This window comes from Rhipicephalus sanguineus, chromosome 6 (assembly GCF_013339695.2).
Source record: "Rhipicephalus sanguineus isolate Rsan-2018 chromosome 6, BIME_Rsan_1.4, whole genome shotgun sequence".
NCBI lineage: Eukaryota > Metazoa > Arthropoda > Arachnida > Ixodida > Ixodidae > Rhipicephalus > Rhipicephalus sanguineus.
In genome coordinates this window covers 26598895-26614898 of record NC_051181.1, presented here as the reverse complement: position 1 = coordinate 26614898, position 16004 = coordinate 26598895, and the positions used below count along the sequence as shown (strand labels likewise).

Below are 16004 nucleotides of genomic sequence, written 5' to 3'. Positions count from 1 at the left end.
CGGAGGCCTATCCCCCCCCCCCACACCCCCACTTTCGCAGTTACCCTCTCCTCCTTTGTTTGGATTGGAGGGTGCGAACCGTATACACACAAGCGCTAAGGAAATCAGTTCCAGCCTTGAAGAAGACAAGTCAACTTGTCGAACAGAACTAACATATGGTACTTTCATGCATGATTTATATTCTCCCTATTAACTCAAATGTTCATGTTGATGGGCTGTTCTTAGGTTTGAAAAATTTTTCCGTATGTTCTCAACGATATAAGTTCGCAAACAAGTGTTTGCGAAGTTTTTTGTTACGTAGATTTCAAAGCTACAATTAAAAAAAAATGATCCTTTACTTCTCAAAATTTCTTCTCTTGAGTTAGAACTCACCGTTACGGAATGAGAATTAGAAGCTAATGCTCGTGTTCGTCATCTCTGTCTTTTTTTTTTTCATTCTCTTACCCTTTTTGTAAGATAGCGAACAGGACGCTCATCTGGTTGACCTCCCTAAACTTTTTATTCTTGCTTTATTTCTCTCTCTCTCTCTAAGATGTGCTCTGTCTTCGCACCTTGTCATCGCCCACATCAGATAGCACTGTTGAAGGGCCCATGACGTATTAAATAAAGAAACAAATAAATATTCACAGGTAATTTCTCACCTCTCCAGAGAGAGTGGCGCTCTGTGGCCTCCAGCCAGGTCCTGAGCCCACTGTGAGTAGTCCTGCTTTTTGAAACCCCGACCAACCAGGAGTACTCTACACGACGTCTGCAAAACGAAAACACACACCGATTATTCACGTTACTGGAAACATCCCTAATAAAGACCCCAGCAGCGTGGCGCTTCACTCCAGTGTCGCCGAAACGAAGGTGTCATCAAAATACACTATCATCATCATGGTATAGTCTTGTTGGCCGTGCTCCTGGCGATACAATTAAACATTATGCCTGCTGCATGCATAAATTTATTTTATTGCGGTAGCAAGTACATGGACACTCAAGGTGCATTTCTGCCGTTATCAGAGCCACGTCGGCGATTTAGACCGCTGTAGAAATAAGACCCTATACAAGTGCTGTGCATAGCCAGGAATCGCGCCACAGACGCAATACTGCGTGGTTTAAGGTTATAAAATCGCACCAGTTGTCAGACCATGTGAACTGGGCAACGAGTGACTCGTTTAAACTTTCCACCCGTTACAAAGGACTCATGCATAACTCTTTGCCATCATGATCTTCATCATGAGCCCAATCAACAATAAAGTGTGCAGCTACTTAGGTGGGCGTATTGACTTACAGACACGTAGTGGGTCTTTCGCTCGTTCGTAAAATATGGGCTCATTTATTGCGTAGTGGGTACCTTGCAAATGTGCTTGCAGCAGGTGCCAAAATAACGCGAAACTTCCATAAATTATGCATTGTAGTTTAGTGGATGCTTCAATACTTCACAAAATAATGAAATCTTATAGGGCTCTATAAAGCCCGCTCATCCAGCGTACGCCTAGAGTGTGCTACCACCTCCGCGCAGGCCTGCTGTTTTTTTTTTTTTTTTTTTTAGAGCAAGCACGCCCTGTGATATTATAGCAGTCCTTGATGGCGAGAATTCTTTAACGCACTACAGGACACTTTTGGGCGGTGGCAGTCATCGCTCCTTTAATAAAGATGCGTCACGCATACTAGGATATAAGATTATGCAGAGGTAACCAGAGAATGTAGGAGTTTTCAACGGGCAGACGACGCAGAAAACAGGTAGAAGCGTTCGCGTGACCGTCTTCGCAAAAAGGCCACGTCAAGGCACTCAAATCAAAGCTCTAATGGTGAAGGCTATCTGCAATGAGCACAGCTGCATTCCAGATGCATCCACAGATATCACTCGAGAAATTGAATTGAGTGCACGAGCACATTCCTTGGGTAGAGCGTAGCAGAACGTTTTCTTGGGCTAGTTGGTTCATGATTTCTTGGAGAAAAAATCATAGCGCAAAACGACACAGGGAGAGACAGGTCAGACAACGCGCCAGTCCCGTGCACCTGTCTGTCCTTGTGTCGTTTGCAGCTACGATTTTTTCTTCAAGAACTTAGATACAGACAACGGAAATTCTGTACGTATATTTGAATGCCCAGATTGTCGGTGGCAACTCTTGCCAGGCCACTTGAGATCCGGGTCGAAATAATGAAAAGGACTAAGAGATGTTCCCCCTAAATTAGGATAGACTGGACAATGGCGCCTTCGTTTCCCAGGCAACGACATTCAACTTTTCACTGCCATCGTGCTCCGAAACTGCGTAGAAGAGGGCACTCTTTCCAGGCCTCTCACGCAATCTTATGACTTCGAAGCTTTAGGTGTCAAAGCTAATGAACAAAACTTGTTGGATAACAAAGTGGCTCTACACGTGCTCCAGAGAAATATAACTAACAGAACAATCTCTGTCGCATTCGTCTTTTTAGAAGAAACTTGTAGACCTAGCAGATAATCTCTCTGTAGGCAATAAACGCCTTGGCAGTTTGAAGCACCTAGCTGAACAAGGGTCAGAGCCTCTTGAATAAGTATGGCAACAAAAGAAAACTCGCCCATTTCTGTATAAGATTACACTATTCAAAAATATCCAAAAATTGATCATGAGCGCCAAAATAATACAGATATCTAACACATCTATAAAACGCTGTAAACGCTACCTAATTTACACATTCTAAGAAAAAATAAGCAAAAAAGAGTCACTGAACCCCTACACTCTTTAGTTATCCTTCTGCCCCTTTGAGAAGGTAGAATCAGCAAACACGATTCAACTGTTCGGCATGGGTCTCTTGAGTCTTGTCAGCGCTTTTCAATTTGCTGCGGCGTTGAACACGCCACTGTACACTCTTAAAAAAAAGAGAGTCAAAAGGGAGTCACGTCTACTTGACTCTCTTTGTGGCAGCCGATGACCACCTTTTTTTCTAAGGGGAGTCACAATGCTCTGGTCGACGCTCCTGAATGAAATAGATGACTCCCTTGCTCCAAGGGAGTCAGTGATGGTTCTGCATATACAGGGTGGGTTTTTTTTTTTTAAAAGAAAGCTTCACTGGCTGCGACCAAGATACAGTTCGCTGCTTTGGCTTGTGGTATACCGAAAAATTTTGGTTGAGAATATATAACATGGATTCGTAAAATGTGGAATTACGCACGTATTGTGTTATGGCTTCAGTTACGATATTGCTGAACGGCGCTTCGAAAACGTCTACAAGTAAACAGGGTTCTTAAAAAATCTTGCCCCCAAGCGAAACATTCAGAGTTATGACAACGTTTAACAATGGCAGCGCTGACAAATTTGCGAATCTTCGCACGTTTGCAAGCGAGGTTTGTAGATTCCTACGACAGCATGTATGGCAGAAAACATACATTTATTAGTGAAATGGACGTGCATGGTGTTGAACGCACTGGCGATTGGGAACACATCTAACTCGACGGCCGTAAAAACATGTGCCGCAAAGCTGGCATGATAACCGCGCAGACCGGTTATCAAGGCGACGCTTTACCGCGTCTCCTAAAGAGCGACAATACTACCAGAATTATACCTCGCGTGGTCATCATTTCTGCCCGCCACAGCTAAACTATATCTTCACGATAATACACGCGGGCCACCAAATCGCTCAGCAAACGTTGAGCACAGCTAGGCACGCACACACGGCGTCACCGCACTCTCCCTAGCCCCTAGAGCAGGGGATGCACGTTCACCTGCGCCCCCTCCCACCGTACAGCCCTTACAGACACACACAGGGCACGCTTCGCCTCCTCCACCCTGATATTATTAAATAGAGCTTTAACTATGCATGGATGTGTGTTCTATAGCACCAAAACAAAACCGAAACCACGTAGGCGTTCGTGGAGGCTACTTTAATCCAAAGCCGAAGCCATCAATACGAGACAGCCATTTTGGCGTCGTTAGACGGTATTGTTCGTGATCCGTCTCGTTGTGGTCGTTCTTTAGTCCGCCAGAATAATCTGTGTCGTCAGGCGTGATTGCAAGTGATTGTTTTGCGTGACTTTCTTCGTGCTATGCATTCGTGGCGTAGTATCGTATCGTCGGTTCGCTCTTGCCGTGTCTGGCTGATCGTTTTGCGTGACTTTCCTTCCGTGCTATGCATTCGTGGCGTAGTATCGTGTCGTCGGCTCACGCTTGCCGTGACTGGCTGAAGCAGTGTCACTCAGTGTTTGGGAAAAGCAGCCTCCGGACGGAGAAGTCCCTGCAGTAAGCTTCGTTTCGTCGTGAACTTGCCTGAGCAAGATGGCAGCGCATGACGGATCCCAGTGGCACCGACAGACGAAGCCTGTGGACGACGCTCCTACGGTCGTTATAGATTTCAGGTGAGTTCTGCCGGCTTCTGCCTACAACTCTTTTATTCGCTTCACACGTAGCTTTGCCACTTGTCTTTCTGATGTTCCAGTTGCACGGATTTTGCTATCGTGTTTCAATGGCTTGGCAACGACGAAAACCGCACTGGACTATCCAGTAGCGGGTAAAACGGAGTGGTGCGCGCCAATATCGTGTTTCCTTATTCCATACATGCCAGAAAAACATGAAATTGCGAGTTGAAATCTCGGTTGCAAGTCGAGTATGGTGACACGTAGAGCAACGTTGCACCGATATATATTTGAAGCGTAAGTAAGATCAGCTGATCAAAATCAATCTAATGCACCCGGCCCGAACATGCCTGATATCCAGATCATGATTTTGGCTCGTGAAACTCTAGAATTTAGTGTTTCTTTCCTTTGCTACCCAGACGTTGAAACACGTTTAATACGTATTTATTCGCTGCATATTCGAACTTCTCGCCGTGTTTGCTTGTTTGTTTGTGTGTGTGTGTGTGTGTGTGTGTGTGTGTGTGTGCGCGCGCGCGCGTCCGTGCGTGCGTGCGTGCGTAACTGCTATAAAACTTTGATGCAATAGCTTTTGTAGCACGGTTTCATTTAATTGAAACAGTGGTGACTTGATCTTATGATGCTAAAAATTATCATGCAACAAAGGTAAATGTGAGTTCACTTCAAAGCTGTAGTTTTTTTTTTTTTTGTCCACAAACTGCATACGAGCATAACCTCATCCTCCTGTGATACTTGCTTTGTCTAATGTGGTGTGGTGCTAGTACCTAATAGTAAACACAACACCGGCTAGTAATAATGGCAGTAAAGATACTGCTCAAACGCTGTGTTGCGTGGATATTTGATGCCTTTGTTATACCAGCCGTGGTTCAGTTCGTTATTATTTTCAACACAAAGATACAGTCTACAGTGATGTTGTGGGCAGTGGACAAAAATCCTTTAAAATGGACTTGGAAGTGTTACGCTGCGAAGCCCAAGGACGCGGGTTCTATTCCTGACCCCGGCAGCTGCATTTAGAAGGGGGCGAGATACAGAAACTCCCATGCCCTCTGATTTGTGCACGTTGAAGAACTCCAGGTAGTTGAAATTAATCCGTGATCTCCCACTATGTAGCACCGCTTAATCGCATTGTGCTTTTCGCTCATAAATCTCTAGCAATTATTGCTTCGTCATTATACCTCGAAACACTCGCTGTATCCTATTTGAATTCTATTCGCCATACTCTGCAATGAATATTTAGCACTTTTTACAGCAGGGTACCTCATTTGACATTCTTTTACAATGCACCTTAATTGTCCCAATTTCGTGCCATAATCAGCTGTTGTTTTTAATATGTATATAAGTCACTTCAGCACTGTACATTTTTGTTTGACCGCTTCTCATCACCTCAATTGTTTGAGGTTTGAGGTGATGTTTGTGCTGCACAGTTTGCCCGAGTTTGCTCCCAACTCTCTATACTGGTCAACGCTGGCTGGTGGGTTGTCCTTCCAGACAAACGGAAAAACGAGACCTTTGCCTGTTGATATAGATTTGAAGAAAAAATGGCACATTAGGCCTTTAGAATAGCTGCACCTTCGTGCAGCTGTTCTGAAGCCAGGCACTAGAAGGGCACGCTCACAATGATGCGACAGAAAGAAGGCAGTGAAGGCAAGCCTAGTCTTGTCGTACATTCGCCATATTTCGTGTAGCTGTATACACATTTTGCCGTTTTCTTCGTTAAACTAATAATAACATTTGGCGTTTAACATCCCAAAACCACGATATGATTGAGAGACGCCGTAGTAGAGGGCTCTGGAAATTTCGACTACCTGGGGTTCTTTATCGTGCAGCTAAATCTAAGTACACGGGCCTCAAACATTTTCGCCTCCAACGAAAATGCAGCCGCCGAGGCCGGGACTCGATCCCGCGACCTACAGGTCCTCGTTAAAATACTGCTAGTCTAGTGGTTATGGTGCTCTACTGCTGACCCGCAGGTTGCGGGATCGAATCCTGGCCGCCGCGGCCGCATTTTCGATGGAGGCGAAAATGGTTTAGACCCGTGTGCTTAGATTTAGGTGCACGTTAAAGAACTCCAGGTGGTCGAAACTTCCGAAGCCCTCCACTACGGCGTCTCTCATAATCTTATCGTGGTTTTGGGACGTCAAACCCCAACAATTATTATTATTATTAAAATACTGCTGCCATGCTATACAGGGTGATTTTTTTTCAGACAGTACATATCTTTTATAAAAAAACTCTATGACAGTCACGCTCCAGTAGTACTCTAGTTCGAGGCGGAAATATTCTGCCGCAACAAAAAATGCGTTGACGGGACTAATTAACAAAAACCCGTTAACTGATTTTTATTTATTGACTTGAGGGCAGTTGTTTATATTAGAAATTTGTAGTGCGTGCCGCTTTATGGTATACCCATTTTTCAGAAATCATGAAAGTTTTACGTAACTCGAGGTATTTATTGTGAAATTTTAAGGGCTAAATCAAAACTGATCGTGTCCGGCACACAGAAAACGCGGTTTTTCTGTTACGCCAGACCGGAGCTGCCCGCGACAAGGGAGTGACGAAATTTGAATGAAGGCGCGTCGTGGTCGTACCTTTTCGTGAAAACTGGCAAGTCATCTAACTTGCGTCAGCGGATCGCCTTACCTTTGCATGTGGCGTTTGGTGCTCATTTGTTTCTTTCGAGATGCGCGCATCCGAAACGGCAGTAATATCAACCTTTTCTTTCTATGTTTACAGATAAGTACCACACATCGCACCCAAATAATAAGCTGTTTACTTGTGTATTTCTGAATGCTTGCAGATTTTCCTGATCACATTCTGCTTCGGCCCACCTTCATTAAACTATCATCACCTTCTTTTCACGTGTAGCTCCGAGCTTACGTAACAGAGAAGCGACGTTTCCTGCACGTCAGGCGCTATCAGTTTCGATTTTGTCCTTGAAATTCAAGGATGAATATCACGAATTACGTGTAACTTTCGCGATTAAAAAAAATGTGTATGCCATAAATTGGCACGCGATACAACTTTCTAATATAAATAACTACCTCCAGGTCAGGAATTAAAAGTTAATTAATGAGTTTTTGTTAATTGATCTCTTCATTGCCATTTTAGTTGCAGCAAACTATTTCCTTCTTGACATAGAGTGTGTGCGCGAAAACATCTTGAGCGTGACTATTATACAATTTTGATAAGAAATATGCGTTCTCTAAAAAAACATCCTTCTAATTGTACGGAGGTCATGCAGCGGAAACAGTTGCAGCTGGCTAAGGGAGTAACAGACCCTCAAAGTACAGCAAAGTTAATGAGTATCCCTGGTTTTGTTCATTGCCATGACACTTCATGGAATCTGGTGTGTGAGCGCTGCCCTTGTCAGATTAAAAGGTGATCGATCTGTCTGTCATCATGTGTTTATTTTTGTGCACTTGACTATTTCAGGTTGCTTCAAGACTGCACATTGAAGCTCTACAGCTGCATTTGACCAGGAAGCCTCCTTGGAAACTTCATGTCTCGAGGTAGTCAAGACGTGTCCAAGAATTCGGAATAGCCACGCTTAAGGTCTGGCCGTGAGTGGTCTCGAATCAGTGCAACCTACTGTCCTTTTCGCCAGAATGCCACCTGACCCTGACATGGTCTGGGAACACGACACTGCCAAGCTCATGCACGCAAGCTGTGTCACCTATTGGGGTCCTGTATCTCAGATGACCACATGAGAATCCTGTACTACATGAGAACTACACATGTTGCATGTTTTGCGCTGTATGCCACATAAAATATGTAATGGATGTCGCAAAGAAGTGCTTGATGGCTGGCCATTGATTCCTATTCATAAAAACTGACTGCTGGCTATGCTAATGTTTATGCCAGGTCTAGTATATTGCCGCATTTGACAGTAATGAACGATGTTAGCGAAACTATTGCTTTTCATATCTCACTCATTCTGACAGTAGTGTGTCTCGCTGTATTTCTGGACGGTGTTCCTGTATTTCAGTTCTGTACAGAACTCTCCATACCACCGCTAAATATATATATTTATATATATCATACCTTATATATATAAGGTACTTGACACACGACGTACGTTTTAGCATTAGCATAGTGCTAAAACGTACGTCGTGTGTCAAATGCCTTCCTACAGTATCAGGACCTTCGTGATCTTTCTGTACCTCTTATATTTAAGGGTCATTCCATGCCAAGTGTCCCAGACGTGGCGCTCGCACATCGCAGCTTTTGCTGATAAAATTTGTGCCTTTTTCCTGTGCCACATGGAGTATTGTGGCAAAACATTCTTGCTCGAAAAATTTTTGACGGTCCTGGCACCCCCTCGAATTTCGCTTCTATTTATTAAACTGTACCTAATAGAAAAATGTGTATAAAATCTACTTTTGTGTGTTGAGCTTCTAAACTGCGCTTGCGCTATCGCAGAGGTTCTGTTTAGTTGTCCCATTCATTATTTCCGAATTTTTGTGTTTCACTACCAGCTACGTAGCTTCAAAAACTACAAAAATCTTCAAAGTTCGTGAATTTTTCTTGAGCTATCTGGAACTCACCCTAACCAATATTAATAATAGCCTGATTTCCAGGAAAGTGTATTTTAGTACAGAAATGTTTAGGGGTAAAATAGACTTCAGATCTTTCCGAAAAAAAATTGTGAAATTAGAGAAAATGTACGATTTTGTTGCATGTTTGACCATATTTTTCATACTGATGCGGTCAAAGTAAAAATCCTCGTTATGCGGCGTTTGATAAAAGACTTCATCGTTAAGTAATGAAAAAAGTCTTATCAAATCATTTTTTTCTTTTAAGGAAGAAAATAATTTTTGAATTTGGCCCTCCGAACGCGCAGTGCATTTCATTTTGTTGCCACTTCGCCGCAAAGCACGTGGTAGCCCTTGCAGCTGACACTCGTCACAGGCAACGGCCAGATGCGAGATGTATGTCAGTGGCTCGTGAGTGGTCGAAAGTCTTGTCACGTTGATGTCAGGGCGACGAGTAATGAATTCGCGTTACAATGTGAGCTTGCTTGGCGGGCCCAATGGGAAGTATGGACGCCCGAGAGCAGCCTATGGCGTCGTTGGCACATTGTGCTAGAGGCCGTCTGTACAACATGTATACCCTGAGAAAGAAGTGTGTACAGTGTGCATTATTTCTTTCAGTATGTGTATGCTAGTTGTGCAGACGTCCCTCTAGGACATTGTGGCAACGACTCCACATGCTGCTCTCGGGCGTCCATATTTCCCATTGGGCCCGCCTAGCAAATGCTCATTGTAACGCAAATTCATTACTCGTCGCCCTGACAGCGCGACAAGACTTTCGACCACTCACGAGCCGCTGACATACATCTCGCATCTGGCCGCTGCCTGTGACGAGTGTCAGCTGTAAGGGCGACCACGTGCTTTGCGGCGAAGTGGCAGCAAAATGAAACGCACTGCGCGATCGGAGGGCCAAATTCAAAAATTATTTTCTTCCTTAAAACAAAAAAAATGATTTGATTAGACTTTCTTCGTTACTTAACGATGAAGTCTTCTATCAAACGCCACATGACGAGGATTTTTACTTTGACCGCATCAGTATGAAAAATACGGTCAAACATGTGACAAATCGTACATTTTCTCAAATATCACAATTTTTTCGGAAAGATTTGAAGTCTATTTTACCCCTAAACATTTCTATACTAAAATACACTTTCCTGGAAATCAGGCTATGATTAATATTGGTTAGGGTGAGTTGCAAATAGCTCAAGAAAAATTCACGAACATTGAAGATTTTTGTAGTTATTGAAGCTACGTAGCTGGTAGTGAAACACAAAAAAAATCGGAAATAATGAATGGGACAGCTAAACAGAACCTCTGTGATAGCGCAAGCGCGGTTTCGTAGCTCAACACACAAAAATAGATTTTATACACATTTTTCTATTAGGTACAGTTTAATAAATAGAAGCGAATTTCGAGGGGGTGCCATGATTGTCAAAATTTTTTTCGACCAAAAGTGTTTTGCCACAATACTCCATGTGGCACAGGAAAAAGGCACAAATTTTATCAGCAAAATCTGTGATGTGCGAGCGCCACGTCTGGGACACTTGGCATGGAATGACACACACACACACACACACACACACACACACACACACACACACACACACACACACACACACACACACACACACACACACACACACACACACACACACACACACACACACACACACACACACACACACACACACATATATATATATATATTGAGAGAGCGTAGGCATCGGCAAGTTGGTAATTCATGTTTGACTTTTTGAGCGCGCAAAAGAACAGGGACGAAAAACGACGCAGACACAGCGCTGACTTCCAACATATGCTTTATTTTCTACAGTGGTACAATATATATATATATATATATATATATATAGTAAATATATATATATATATATATATATATATATATATATATATAGACAACAAAAAGCAACGCACGCAGGTGCATTGTACAGGAAGGCTTCATGTAAAACCACAGATAAGTATGCATGATAAGCAATCAAACAACCTGATACCGGATTTTTTTCTTCTTTAAGAGATCAAGCGGTCATTCCGACTACCACTATCGTCTAGTCACCCTGTGGGCCTTGCTTAGAAAGTCTAGTTCTTTTTGGATAGGTCAATTGAAGGTGCACTAATGCACATGTCTCCCAAACTTGCAATCTTCGCCGCTTCAATTATCTCGCGTGTTGTTTGTGCCTGGCTCCTTCCTGTCGCAGTGCACTGCGAATACATGTGATCGCACCCACACTTCCTGCAGTGGAAAGCCACATGTCCCACACCTCCAGTTCGCACGCTATTGCGTGCTCACGCAGCCTGTCATTGGCACACCGTCCCGTCTGCCCTATGTATTTCTTGCCACAGGACAGCAGTAACTCATAAACGATGTTGTTCTCACATTTAACAAAGCTTTCTTTGTGCTTTTTTTGGCACCTGGGTTTTTCAGAACCACTGTAGGAGGCCTGCACAGATTATAAAGCTTGTTTGGTGCTGAAAGGACGACTCTTACGTTGGCGTTGTTTCCTATCTTTTTCAGCCTATGTGAGACATCGTGAAGGTACGGTATGACGGCGCATTTCTGCTTGACAGGCTCCGTTTCTGGTGAAGCCTGCTCCTCACCGTCGCGAGCATGTTTGACAGTCTTGAGAAGACCCTCCGCCACAGATGTGACGACATACTGAGGAAACCCCGCCTTTTTCAGGCAGTCAGCTTGCGCCTGGAAACTACACGAACACTTGTGAGGACATGAGCGGCGAAGCGCATTCATTAGGGTTAATTTTGCAATACCCCTTTTAACTAGCTTGGAGTGGCCCGAAGAAAACGGCAGAAGCGGCTTATTGGCCCTAGGCTCGTACGACCAGCAGACCTGGTCTCGCTCGAAGAACATTCGTAAGTCAAGAAAACGCAAGGCGTTGTTTTGCGGCATTTCATGCGTGACTGCGAGCGGTTGCAGGAAACGCGTGAACAGATCAAGTACGTTTGAAGAATCATTGCCAAATTCGCCTGGACTTGATTCTAGAAAGACAACGTAGTCGTCTACATATCTAAACACTTTCTTTACATTTGTGCCTGTTAGCTCTGTTTCTAGTTTCTAGTAACAGGCACAAATGTAAAGAAGGTGTTTAGATATGTAGACGACTACGTTGTCTTTCTAGAATCAAGTCCAGGCGAATTTGGCAATGATTCTTCAAACGTACTTGATCTGTTCACGCGTTTCCTGCAACCGCTCGCAGTCACGCATGAAATGCCGCAAAACAACGCCTTGCGTTTTCTTGACTTACGAATGTTCTTCGAGCGAGACCAGGTCTGCTGGTCGTACGAGCCTAGGGCCAATAAGCCGCTTCTGCCGTTTTCTTCGGGCCACTCGAAGCTAGTTAAAAGGGGTATTGCAAAATTAACCCTAATGAATGCGCTTCGCCGCTCATGTCCTCACAAGTGTTCGTGTAGTTTCCAGGCGCAAGCTGACTGCCTGAAAAAGGCGGGGTTTCCTCAGTATGTCGTCACATCTGTGGCGGAGGGTCTTCTCAAGACTGTCAAACATGCTCGTGAGGGTGAGGAGCAGGCTTCACCAGAAACGGAGCCTGTCAAGCAGAAATGCGCCGTCATACCGTACCTTCACGATGTCTCACGTAGGCTGAAAAAGATAGGAAACAACGCCAACATAAGAGTCGTCCTTTCAGCACCAAACAAGCTTTATAATCTGTGCAAGGCCTCCTACAGTGGTTCTGAAAAACCCAGGTGCCAAAAAAAGCACAAAGAAAGCTTTGTTAAATGTGAGAACAACATCGTTTATGAGTTACTGCTGTCCTGTGGCAAGAAATACATAGGGCAGACGGGACGGTGTGCCAATGACAGGCTGCGTGAGCACGCAAATAACGTGCGGACTGGATGTGTGGGACATGTGGCTTTCCACTGCAGGAAGTGCGGGTGCGATCACATGTATTCGCAGTGCACTGCGACAGGAAGGAGCCAGGCACAAACAACACGCAAGATAATTGAAGCGGCGAAGATTGCAAGTTTGGGAGACATGTGCATTAGTGCACCTTCAATTGACCTATCCAAAAAGAACTAGACTTCTAAGCAAGGCCCACAGGGTGACTAGACGATAGTGGTAGTCAGGAATGACCGCTTGATCTCTTAAAGAAGAAAAAAATCCGGTATCAGGTTGTTTGATTGCTTATCATGCATACTTATTTGTGGTTTTACATGAAGCCTTCCTGTACAATGCACCTGCGTGCGTTGCTTTTTGTTGTCTATATATATATATGTACCACTGTAGAAAATAAAGCATATGTTGGAAGTCAGCGCTGTGTCCCGCGTCGTTTTTCGTCCCTGTTCTTTTGCGCGCTCAAAAATGTCAAACACCACACACACACAGATATATATATATATATATATATATATATATATATATGTAAAATGCTTAACAATTGTGGTGACGTGGCTAAGGACTACGCATTATTCGCAGGATGTTGTGCCTATAGTTTAGGTGCTTACTGATAAAACAGTAGGTTGTCATTACAATGTGAACATGTATGAAATGGCATGAAGTGTTTAAAACCAATTCAAAGAATAATTTTACGAATCGCAGAAATTTCAGTTTGTTTATAGGATGAAGGCATGCAGACGTGAAAGAGAAGACACAGACAAACCAAACGCTAGCGTTTGAGCTGTCCGCATCTCTTCTGTTTCCGTGTTGCATGGCTTACTTTCTTCTAGAATCAACTTTTTTTGTTGTTTTACGCGAGCGGAAATTGTTCTGAGACTCATCTATATAAACTTCGAGTAGTATTTTATTTCCCCCAGAGGAATCGAGTGCAGCACTGTAAAGTTGCTACAAAAACTTGTTGCGGCTGTCATGCATCCACCACAGTGTTCCTGTTTGAGTAAACCCGGTGGAAGTGCCTTGTTGAGTAACAAGAGGTAGCGGCACCAACTTTCGTCGATTGTCAGATAAGAACCCTAATGGTGTTCGCTCTGATTTGAAGTTCTTTTGAAATTCTTGATCAATCTCTATAAAACTTGTTTAGTTTATGTGTATTTGTACGCTGATTTTGAAAATGCAAATATTTTTCTACTATTATATGTCGTGTTAAGTATATCAAACATTTCATGTGCCATGTTAGGCCTGCACGAGTTACAAAGTAAGCATATCACAATAATATGAAATGGGAACTGTATGCAACATAACCAGAATGCATTTCCTAAACCCACTTAACAATAGTCATAGTATGCTGAACATTGACCAGTAAGTGTATGTCTAGCTGGTGATTCGCTCACGAGAGTTCAATATTACGTAACTTTTAACTCAAATGGGTTTAAAACGTGAGTTCGTATGTGGGCTAGTGGGTTCATGAACATTATGCCAGAACAGCGCAGTAAACTCCTTTAAAACTATTGCATACAGTTTTTATCCCCTAACTATAGCGATATGTCGATTTACTTTGTAACTCCAAGTTTGGAAAGGCTTGCTCATCAAGACACATGAAATTTTTATGTGTAAAAACTGTGTTTTCTTCCAGATAATTGCATATTTGAAATCGCCACATAAGTAAACCTAAACTCAGCAAGTTTCATCAATATCGACCAAGAAAAATAAACGCATTATTTGTTGCAGAGTGTCTCATTGAGTACCACGAAGTGGTCACACTGACTCTTGCCAGGGGAGTCATGTACACCACTGTCCTTAAGGACAACGGAGTCAAAGGAACGCTCCAGTGGGGGTCAGCGTTACCATGGCAAAGGGGTCACCCTGACTACCTAGAGGTACTAGCGGGAAATAAAAGGTAGTCACGTAGACTCCTGCGTTGGGAGTAACGTAGACTCTCTGCTTGTGAAGAAGGGAGTCGTTGGTCTGAAGAAGTAAGGGAGTCGTTTGACACCCCAAATTGTGAAGAAGGGAGTCGTTGGTCTGAAGAACGAAGGGAGTCGTTTGACACCCCAAAAGGTCATCATATGTGTAGCGAGGCGATTACCACCCAAAGGTAGTCAGTACAGACACCCTTTTTTTTAAGAGTGTATACGCCATATATACATCGCGATGATGGCATTCGGCGCCGGACATTCGGAGGCCGTGGCGCTCCGGACGTGGCGACACGCGGTCGGCGTGTTCTCTCTCACTGCCAGTCTCGCATGTTTCTTCGAGTCTGTTGCGTGTTTTGTAATGTTGAGTTCGCGAATACGCACGCACCTTCGTTTGTGGTAGCGTCTTATTGCTATACGCTGGAGCTCCTCGATGGAATTGACGCTTTCAGTAGGCCTCATTCATGCAGCGGCAGCCTTGTTACAAGTTGAGTGTACTGCTTTCATGCTTTCGTAGGTACTAATTAACGTAATGAGACCATGTGTTCCTTCGTATGCGCGCTTTATTGTCAGCTCCCTTGATTTCGGTGATGCAAGTGAGTCTCACATTGGGTCTGCGCGGCTGCATGTACAGTACTCACGGATTCAAACGCGACATCAAATGTTTTAATATAACGACTTGTATGCGCAGTTACTCGAGATAACCACGTCACGTCGCGACAAATTTGGTCTCTAAGGATAATGTGGGCTCTGACCTACGCGTTCGAGTCAAAATCAGGCCGATATGGCCCAAGCTGTAGACAGCAGAAACGAAAACATGGGCTTTACATAGCCCTAAATTGTCCTATTTCAATCCGTGAGTACTGTACGTACAAGATGACAATTTTGGTGCGCTTTCCTTTTATTTAATAACATTTGCAGCGATATTCAGAGTGAAGCCTAACTCCACGATTCGAAACAGGATAAAAACTCATTCTGCATGGAGAACACTTGAACGCACTAAGTGTAGAGTACGGTGAGGGAACACGCGATCGCGTGGCCGGCGGCCCGCGTGGCGCAAACTGGTGGCGAGATTTGTAAACGCGGCGCATGCGCATAAAGGCGTCAGGGCGGCGTTTGCCGCTGTTTGTCTGCTACTTTCAGCCCCTGCGCTTGGCGAGCGCTGGACAGCGCTTCCGTTTTTCAGCGGTGGGATTCATGTAGCCACCACTTTACCTGCGCCTCGTCGGATAATCAGCAGGCAGAAAAAAAAAAAGGTGTGGTTTGTTCGTTGCTCTGGTTTCCCGCCAGTTTTCATGAGATGCGATTCGCGGCCCCAGCGGCCGAATTTCGACTGGGGCCCCAAG

General features: G+C 44.1%; 1 protein-coding gene across 1 annotated transcript in view; it reads right to left on the bottom strand.

Moving 5' to 3' along the window:
- The window catches only part of LOC119397145 (medium-chain acyl-CoA ligase ACSF2, mitochondrial), a 168559-nt gene that overhangs the window by 118673 nt on the left and 33882 nt on the right, over positions 1–16004 (bottom strand). The window contains exon 3 of the mRNA XM_049416726.1: positions 642–748. The gene's annotated coding sequence lies outside the window, so the exon portion shown is untranslated. The remainder of the gene's footprint in view (positions 1–641; positions 749–16004) is intronic.